An 8,388-nucleotide genomic window follows, 5' to 3' on the forward strand; every position below is an offset into this window, starting at 1 on the left:
CTCACTGTCACGGTGCACAGCTGCTTATCTCCATGCATGAGATACTCTAGCTCTGCTTATTCTCCTGCTGCTCTAGCTAGAGATGAAGTGAGTGATCCTACCAATTTCTTTTTCATGGAAGAAGAGATTTTTCCACTTACATTTAAAATAATGAAGCTGGAGTATTTCTTAAAGCACAGGAAAAAAGCAAAAAATATTGGAAAGTGTGAACATTTTAGAAGAACCTAAAAGCCAGATTAAAATTCTGACTCTGCCCATCATTATCTGCATGAGTGTTAGAAAACTAATGTCTCTCTGTACTTATTCATCTCTTAAAGGTATAGAGTAGGCGTTCTACAGCTTGTTCTAGAGCACATGGAGACAGTCCATGAAAGGTAAGCATCAGTATGCCTGTGAGAATGACAGAAAACTAAGACATTTAATCAAAGGGTATCTAGTCCATCTGACTGTTTGCTTGGGATTAGAGACTCTGTGTATCCAGAATTTTAATGACATTTCTCAGATTTCTGCATCACAGTGACATCACATCACTTGTCCCTGGATAGTGAAATGTCTTCTCTCTGCCCCTTTCTTCTCATGGTACAATGTGATAAGCTCTCTGCACCCTAGATCTTTTTTTTTTTTTTTTTATTGGTTATTTTATTTATTTACATTTCAAATGTTATCCCCCTTCCCAGTTTTCCCTCCACAAGCCTACTACCCCCTCCTACACCCCTGCCACTATGATGGTACTCCCCCATCTGCCTATCCACTCCTGCCTCAATGCCCTAGTGTTTCCCTATCCTGGGTTATCAAGCCTCCACACAACCAAGGGGCTCCCCTCTCATTGATTCCATTCTCTGCTACACATCAAGCTAGAGTCATGGGTTCCCCCCTCCCTCACTGTACTCTTGGGTTGGTGATTTAGTTTTTGGGAGCTTTGGGGGGTCTGATTTGTTGTTATTGTTCTTTCTACAGGATTGCAAACTCCTTCAGCTCCTACAGTCCTTGTCCTTACATCTCCCTTGGGGTTCCCATGCTCAGTCTTGACTGTGTACATCTGCATCTGTATTGGGACAGGACCCACATCTTACTTATTATCTCATTCTACATGTGAAAAAATTAAATTTAAATAATGAAAACCAAGTTATTACAATAGAGTGTGGCCACTATAAGTATTTAGCTTCAATCTGTCTTTTTCTCAATGCATAGCATTTTACAAGTGTTCAATAAATATTAATCAGGTCAGTAAGTGAATAAATAGAGGAAGATGTTGAAAAGAAACCCATGGAATCTTAATATTGTGCTTTTGAATATTATTACTATTCATAATTTTATCCACTATCAAATCCATTTTCAGCAAGGATGAATATTACCTTTTACGTTAAAAACAGTCAAATATAAAATATTCTCTAATGCAGCTAAGAACCAATGAGACCACACACACACACACACACACACACACACACACACACACACGATCTGCTGTAATATGCAAAAAGAGGCACTTTTCAATAACAAAAACTTAGCATGCAGATATTATTGTCTTTGGCGAGTAGCAACATTTTCCTAGCATCATAATTGGTAAGGAATCCAAACTTAATGTTTGCTAACACTAATAGTTGGTAGAGAAAATTACATTTAACTCTTAACTATATAAGAAGTCCAAATCATAATGAGACTGATAGGATACAGAAACAGTGTGAGACATGGAAGCACAAGAGTGGTGGTGATGTCAGCATTGCACTGAAGATCTTGCAAGTCTCCATTGAGAACATACTTCAAAAACGTAAGAAATGAATCTATAATGTTGAACCAACATGGAATGATCAACACAGGAACCAAGTCTGGAGAAAGTGGATGATTTGTATATGCTACTAATGGTTCATTAGCTATGATTTACTATTTTTTCTTCTCTTTTGCTAAAACATCCTAGACAGGGGACAACTTCATTTCTGAAATCTATTCTCTCTCTCTTTCTTTCTCTTTCTCTCTATCTCTCATGTTCAAAGTCTAACTCTTTATCTCCTTTTTCTGGGAATTCTGCCAAAGAAGGGAGAGGAGGCACAGTGGTAGCTACTGATATTTGCTCCCCTGCGCCCTGCTTTTTTAAATTCCTCAGTTCCTCCTTGTCTAATTCGTTCATTTATATAGTTACCATTCCTACTTCTAGGAATTAAGGACAACGTAAATGGACTTGTGCTAAGAATTTTTCTAGCATCTGTTTTTGTTGTTTTGTTTTGTTTTGTTTTGTTTTGTTTTACTCTTTTTATTTTATTTTAAACCCTATTCCTCCCACCTGGAGCAGCTCTTGGCTGTGAACAAATTTTCCTAACCAGTGTTCCTCATGTCTTGAGGGATTCCTTGAGACCCCTTAAAAACAATTCATGTTTATTTAATGCTTGTCCCATAGTCTAGCCACTCTTCCTACCTTTCTCGGATCAATCTCACAGTACCTGTGACACTGCGGCTATTTCTGTGCAGACCTTCATTCAATTCCTGATGAAGTGGTGGTCCAGTGTGGGTCTTCACCCACTTCCTGACGAAGTGGTGGTCCAGTGAGAAGAGTGGTCTCTCTCATACCCCAGACCCAGAGACCACACACTGAGTGCCAGTTTGCCCCAACCTGCAGACCTGCAGGGATATTCAGCTGGGACCTAGGGCAGGGAAGAGAAAGAGTAGGAGGGACAAGAGACAGGAAGAATGAGATCAAGTCAATTTCCTGACCAAGCACTGAAAAACTTTATTCAGGAGTGGTAATATAAGCATAAGCAAGGGGAGGCTCCATGGGAGGAGGAAGAGTGTGGGAGCTCTGTGAAGGTCAGGTGGCAATGTTCAGCTCCTGGAACCAAAAGTCACAGTGTCCTCTTTACCCACAAACATACTTTCTGTTATGACCATGAATGTTTTCTCAGGATTGTTTACATAAGCTAGAAATTTTCCATAAGACCATGGCTCCTCGCAGAGAACATACTTCAAAACCATAAGAAATAAATTTATAATGTTGAATCAACATGGAATGGTCAACAGAGGAACCAAGTCTGGAGAAAGTGGGTGGTTTATATACACTACTAAAGGGGCCATTAGCTATGATTCACTTTTTACCTAGACAGTCATTAGGTAGGAATCATGAGGTGTTTATCTTGGTGAATTTCATTTTTCTCTACGTTATTATTTAAGACTTCTTGAAAAGGATACATTATTTCGATAGTAGAAATGGTGTTAAATGCATTTTCTTTCTTTACTTCTAAAGTAGCAACTAATCTGGCCATTGGGATATACATGTTTTTTCTTAGGACCAGCCAGAGTGGCTGGTCTGAGAAAGAATCCAATGAATGTACCCAGAGTGTCTTCAGAGTGTTTTTCAATTGGGTAGAGAAGAAAGAAGCCTTATTTCTTCCTTAGTTGGAGTAGAGTGAGTAAGTTAAGAACTGTGAGCAGCCATGGTTTTAGGCAAATTGAAGAAAGACTGAATTCAACACCCAAAAAACAATAGAGAGGGAAGCCATGACAGAACTCCAGGTCCTAGAATCTCTCTATATACTTAAGTCTTCTCTAGATACATAATACATAAAGTGCTCTGTCCCTTGATTTTTTTTCTGGATAATTAATTTTAATTTGAATTTCTGCTTTCTATATCCTCAGGAATCTCAATAAATACGTGATATATTATTTATTGATTTTTAAAATTTAAATGCCTAAAGGAAAATGACCTTTCTGTTTATGTTCTAAATCAAAATATTTAGGGACAATTGCTACTCCATTGTCATTCAAAGCACCTCAGCTACATACCCCTCCTTTTCTGGGAAATCAGGGGAAATCAGGGTACTTGAATACTGATCTCTCCATCTGGAGTGACTTTTCCAGCTATTCTGTTTGACATATTCTCGGTATTGAGTTTCATTGCAATTCCACTTTTTTTTTTTTTTTTTTTTTGAGTCAGGGTTTCTCTGTGTAGCTCTGGCTGTCCTGGAACTCACTTTGTTACCAAGGCTGGCCTCGAACTCAGAAATCGGCCTGCCTCTGCCTCCCGAGTGAAATTCCACTTTTTAAGAAAAGGCTTTTCCTGTGTACATTGAACAGAGTGGTCTTCTCCAATGAGTTTATTTTACCACTCCTATTTTTGTAATATCTATTTATCTGTTGTGTGTCTCCCTCTCTAGAGCATGAAGCCTTAGCAGGTACTATGATTTGTAAAGTGTTGAGTAGAAAAGTCATTAAGAACATACTGAATGTTGATACATCAATATGGCAAAAAGCATGCATGCACTCCTATATCACTGTGTCCTAGGTCCTGAGCCCTACCCCCTTGCTCTCCCAAAGTCTGAAACCAGAACATTTCTTTTAATATTCTTATATACTGGCCAGAGTAACACTACCTGATTGTAGCAGGTGAAACTCTGCTACTCAGAATGGTTAGAATGATCATTATAGAAAGATCCCTAATGCAGAGAAGAGTATGAAGCCATAACAACCCACAAATCAAAGAAAGTGAAGACATCAGCTCCATGGGTCATTAACTGCAGTTTCTTTGTTAAAACACTAGATGGTAGCTGACTATGTTATTGGATAAAACAGAGTGCTTATCATTGTAGTATTTACCAAATGCTGGATAACTTCTCTGATGATATTTAATACACATACATTTTGATCATTTCACATGATGACAAAATTAGGAAAAGGGTGTTGGCTTTGATCTGTGAAGAGTTGAATATATTCTGAAACTTTATTTGAAGATTTAGAAAAGAAATGTGCTACTATAGAATGTAAAAAAGCTAATTTGTCAGCTTCAGGTCTTCAATGAGAGAGATAAGAGAGAGAGAGAGAGAGAGAGAGAGAGAGAGAGAGAGAGAGAGAGAGAGAGAGAGAATAAATACTCAAAAATGAAACTGAAATGCAACCTCTGCATTAGCAGCTTTGCACCTTTTAGATTAATAATCTAACCTAATAAATAATCAATTTCCTCTCTATCTTCTCAGCTTAAATAAACACTATGGAGATAAGAAAAACTTCCAAGATTGATCAGAAAATCTATTGTTGCCTTAAGAACCTTGTATATGTAGTGTTGGGAGTAAAAACCTTAACTCTCTCTTAGATCCTAGAGAAAACAACTAATTAAGTATACCAATTAGGTATTTCCTTTTAACTATTAGAAATGTGAAATACTCTTCACTTGCTAAATAAAGGAGATCACAAAAATGTGATAAACACAATCTATTCTAATAAAGTATCCCTTGTATTTTATGGTCTTTGAAAAGTGGTAGTAAAACAAATAATGGAAGCCAGATAGATGGCAGTAGAGGCCCCAAGGGAAGATGGAGGAAGAGAAAGGGAGGGGAGATAGTACAAAAGGGTGGAAAGATACATTTGGGAGAAGTGCTAGAGAGAAAACTGGAAGGGAAGGACAGAGAGAAACAAACACTATATGAAAGGTAGAGGGGGAAATGGAAGGCAAGTGTACAAAATAGAAGAAGAGCAGATGGAAGAACTCCATAGACCGAACTCTCTACACAGGAAACAGGTAATCATACCTGAGGTATCTTCACTGGGCCATCTCTGTAGGACTGTTAAGGCTTCGAGTTTCAGAATAAAATCTCCTTTAGGTACCTGGGTGTTAGTTAATGAGTGAATTACTTACTTTTTAAGCCTGAGAAACCTTTCTTTATATAAATATGCATAAACATCTTTCAGGTTCAGGTTTACTCAGATGATTAGAAACATAGAAAGAATATGCAGAAAAGGATGGAAACCAGGAATTATAGATAGCCAAGGCAGAAAGAAGAGACTTTTGGGCAAGAACTCAATTCAAGTACTTGGAAGTCTTGTCATGAGATCAACAGAAGCTATTTGTTCTCTTTACTACTTTTCTTCCACACCCATTCCTTCATTGGAAAATGGATACTTCTGTTGTTTCTGCCCTTAGCACAGGATTTCTTTGTCTCTGAATTCATCATTCATATAATGTCTAAACTGGCAAACTGACCCAGAGACTTTCTAACCTTAGGTACAAAATCTATATGAACTTTCTGGGTGACAAAGAGACGAAGAACAGATCCTAGGGACAATGTAACAGGGGAAGAACATTTTTCCCCACATGCTTGGATGAATGATAAATTATAGTATTCTCTTCTAGTCACGTCTGAGTGTGAGTGTAAGGATAGTGGGTAGACAGTTTCAGGGTCAAGTTCTAGCTTTAATGGAAAGAGAAATGATGGAAAAAAGGTAGACATGATTCTTATGCTTCAGGAGAACAGGAAATTGACAGTAAAGATCTGTACACTTTCCTTTAGGGAAACTGTAAGATCTCATTAAGCACAGGACCTAGAGCTTATTTATAGAATAGCATAGCAGTTTTGTTACATCTGAGCAGTACATCCAAAGAATTCTCACTCTGAATGCTATACAAATTCATATAACAATACAGCTTCATCATCTAGGACAAGAACCTCTCTGGCTTTTCTTTGCTCTCTGATCCCCCAATCCCATTTATTTACTGATGTGTCTGGAATGACTCAGCAACAGTCAGTGCTGAGCCATTGAGCCACTTGATTTCTCTCTTTAGCAATCCAGAGGAATGATGTCTACTTAGCTGGATCACGATGAGGTCTGATTAAAGCTGTCTATATAAATGCTGAAGCACAAGTGAGACAATAAGTAAGTATATGGTACAAAATAAGGAGGAAAGAAGGCAGTGGCTTGTGTGCCACTTGATATAAGGAATGATAAATCATTTAGTGGAAAGTTTATCTGGGGGTAGAATATGAGGAGGGTGAGTCAGAGCAAACTAATAAAGAACTGTGATGTTGGAAGATTAGGATGTCTCTGCTGCTGACGTTATTTGAGCGATAGAAGACTAAGTCTCTAGTGGGTGGCAATTATGAAGCTCCTGGGGCACTTTCTATAACTGATATGCTAACATCTGTGCCCTGCCCGAGACCAATTTTTGTTTGTGCAGCTGCTGTCAGTAGGTTCTTGGCTACATGTCTATTTGTTTCTTTAATAAAATTTCCTGCTATCTGACGCTACGGAGGAAACATAACTGAAGGCTCTCATAACCCTGCCGTCATGTCTAAGTCAGAGTCTCCCAAGGAGCCAGAACAGCTGCAGAAGCTCTTCATCAGAGGGCTGAGCTGCGAAACAACCGACAAGAGGGAGCCATTTAGAGCAATGGGGAACACTAACTGACTGTGTGGGAATGAGAGATCCCAACACCAAGAAATCCAGGAACTTTGGGTTTGTCACATAAGCCACTGTGGAAGAAGTGGATGCTGCCATGAATGCAAGACCACTCAAGGTGGATGGAAGAGTTGTGGATCCTAAGAGAACTGTCTCAAGAGAAGATTCTCAGAGAGCAGGTGCTCACTTAACTGTGATAAAGGTCTTTGTTGGTGGTACTAAAGAGACACCAAAGAACATCACCTATGAGATTATTTTGAGCAGTATGGGAAGATGGAAGTGATAGAAATTATGACTGTCAGAGGCGGTGGGAAAAAGAGGGGCTTTGCTTTTGTTACCTTTGATGACCATGACTCTGTGGATAAGTTTGTTGTTCAGAAATACCATACTGTCAATGGCCACAACTGTGAAGCAAGAAAGGCTCTGTCGAAGCAAGAGATGGCTAGTGCTTCATGGAGCCAGAGAGGTCGCAGTGGTTCTGGAAATTTTGGTGGTGGTCGTGGAGGCGGTTTTGGTAGCAATGACAATTTTGGTTGAGGAGGGAACTTCAGTGGTCTTGGTAGCTTTGGTGGTACCCATGGTGGTGGTGGATATGGTGGCAGTGGGGATGGCTATAATGGATTTGGCAATGATGGAAGCAATTTTGGAGGTGGTGGAATCTACAAAGATTATGGCAATTACAACAATCAGTCTTCAAATTTTGGACCGAAGAAGGGAGGAAACTTTGGAGGCAGGACCTCTGGCCCTTATGGTGGTGGAGGCCAGTACTTTGCTAAACTGGGAAACCAAGGTGGCTATGGAGGTTCCAGCAGCAGCAGTAGCTATGGCAATGGCAGGAGGTTCTAATTACATACAGCCAGGAAACAAGGCTTAGCAGGAGAGGAGAGCCAGAGAAGTGACAGGGAAGCTACAGGTTACAACAGNTTTGTGAANTCAGCCAAGCACAGTGGTGGCAGGGCCTAGCTGCTACAANGAAGANATGGTTTAGACAATACTCATGTGTGTNGGCAAAAACTCCAGGACTGTATTTGTGACTAATTGTATAACAGGTTATTTTAGTTTCTGTTCTGTGGAGAGTGTAAAGCATTCCAACAAAAGGTTTTAATGTAGATCTTTTTCACCCATGTTGTTGATTGCTAAATGTAATAGTCTGACCATGACGCTGAATAAATGTCTCCTCAAAGTATTCCACAAAATAGAAACAGAAGGTACTCTACCCAATTCATTCTATGA

At 39.3% G+C, this 8,388-nt stretch overlaps 1 pseudogene; it reads left to right on the top strand.

The window, feature by feature from the left end:
* Window positions 1-7,044: 7,044 nt before the first annotated feature.
* Window positions 7,045-8,094, top strand: LOC110329040 (annotated as a pseudogene).
* Window positions 8,095-8,388: the final 294 nt, after the last annotated feature.

This window comes from Mus pahari, chromosome 11, assembly GCF_900095145.1.
Source record: "Mus pahari chromosome 11, PAHARI_EIJ_v1.1, whole genome shotgun sequence".
NCBI lineage: Eukaryota > Metazoa > Chordata > Mammalia > Rodentia > Muridae > Mus > Mus pahari.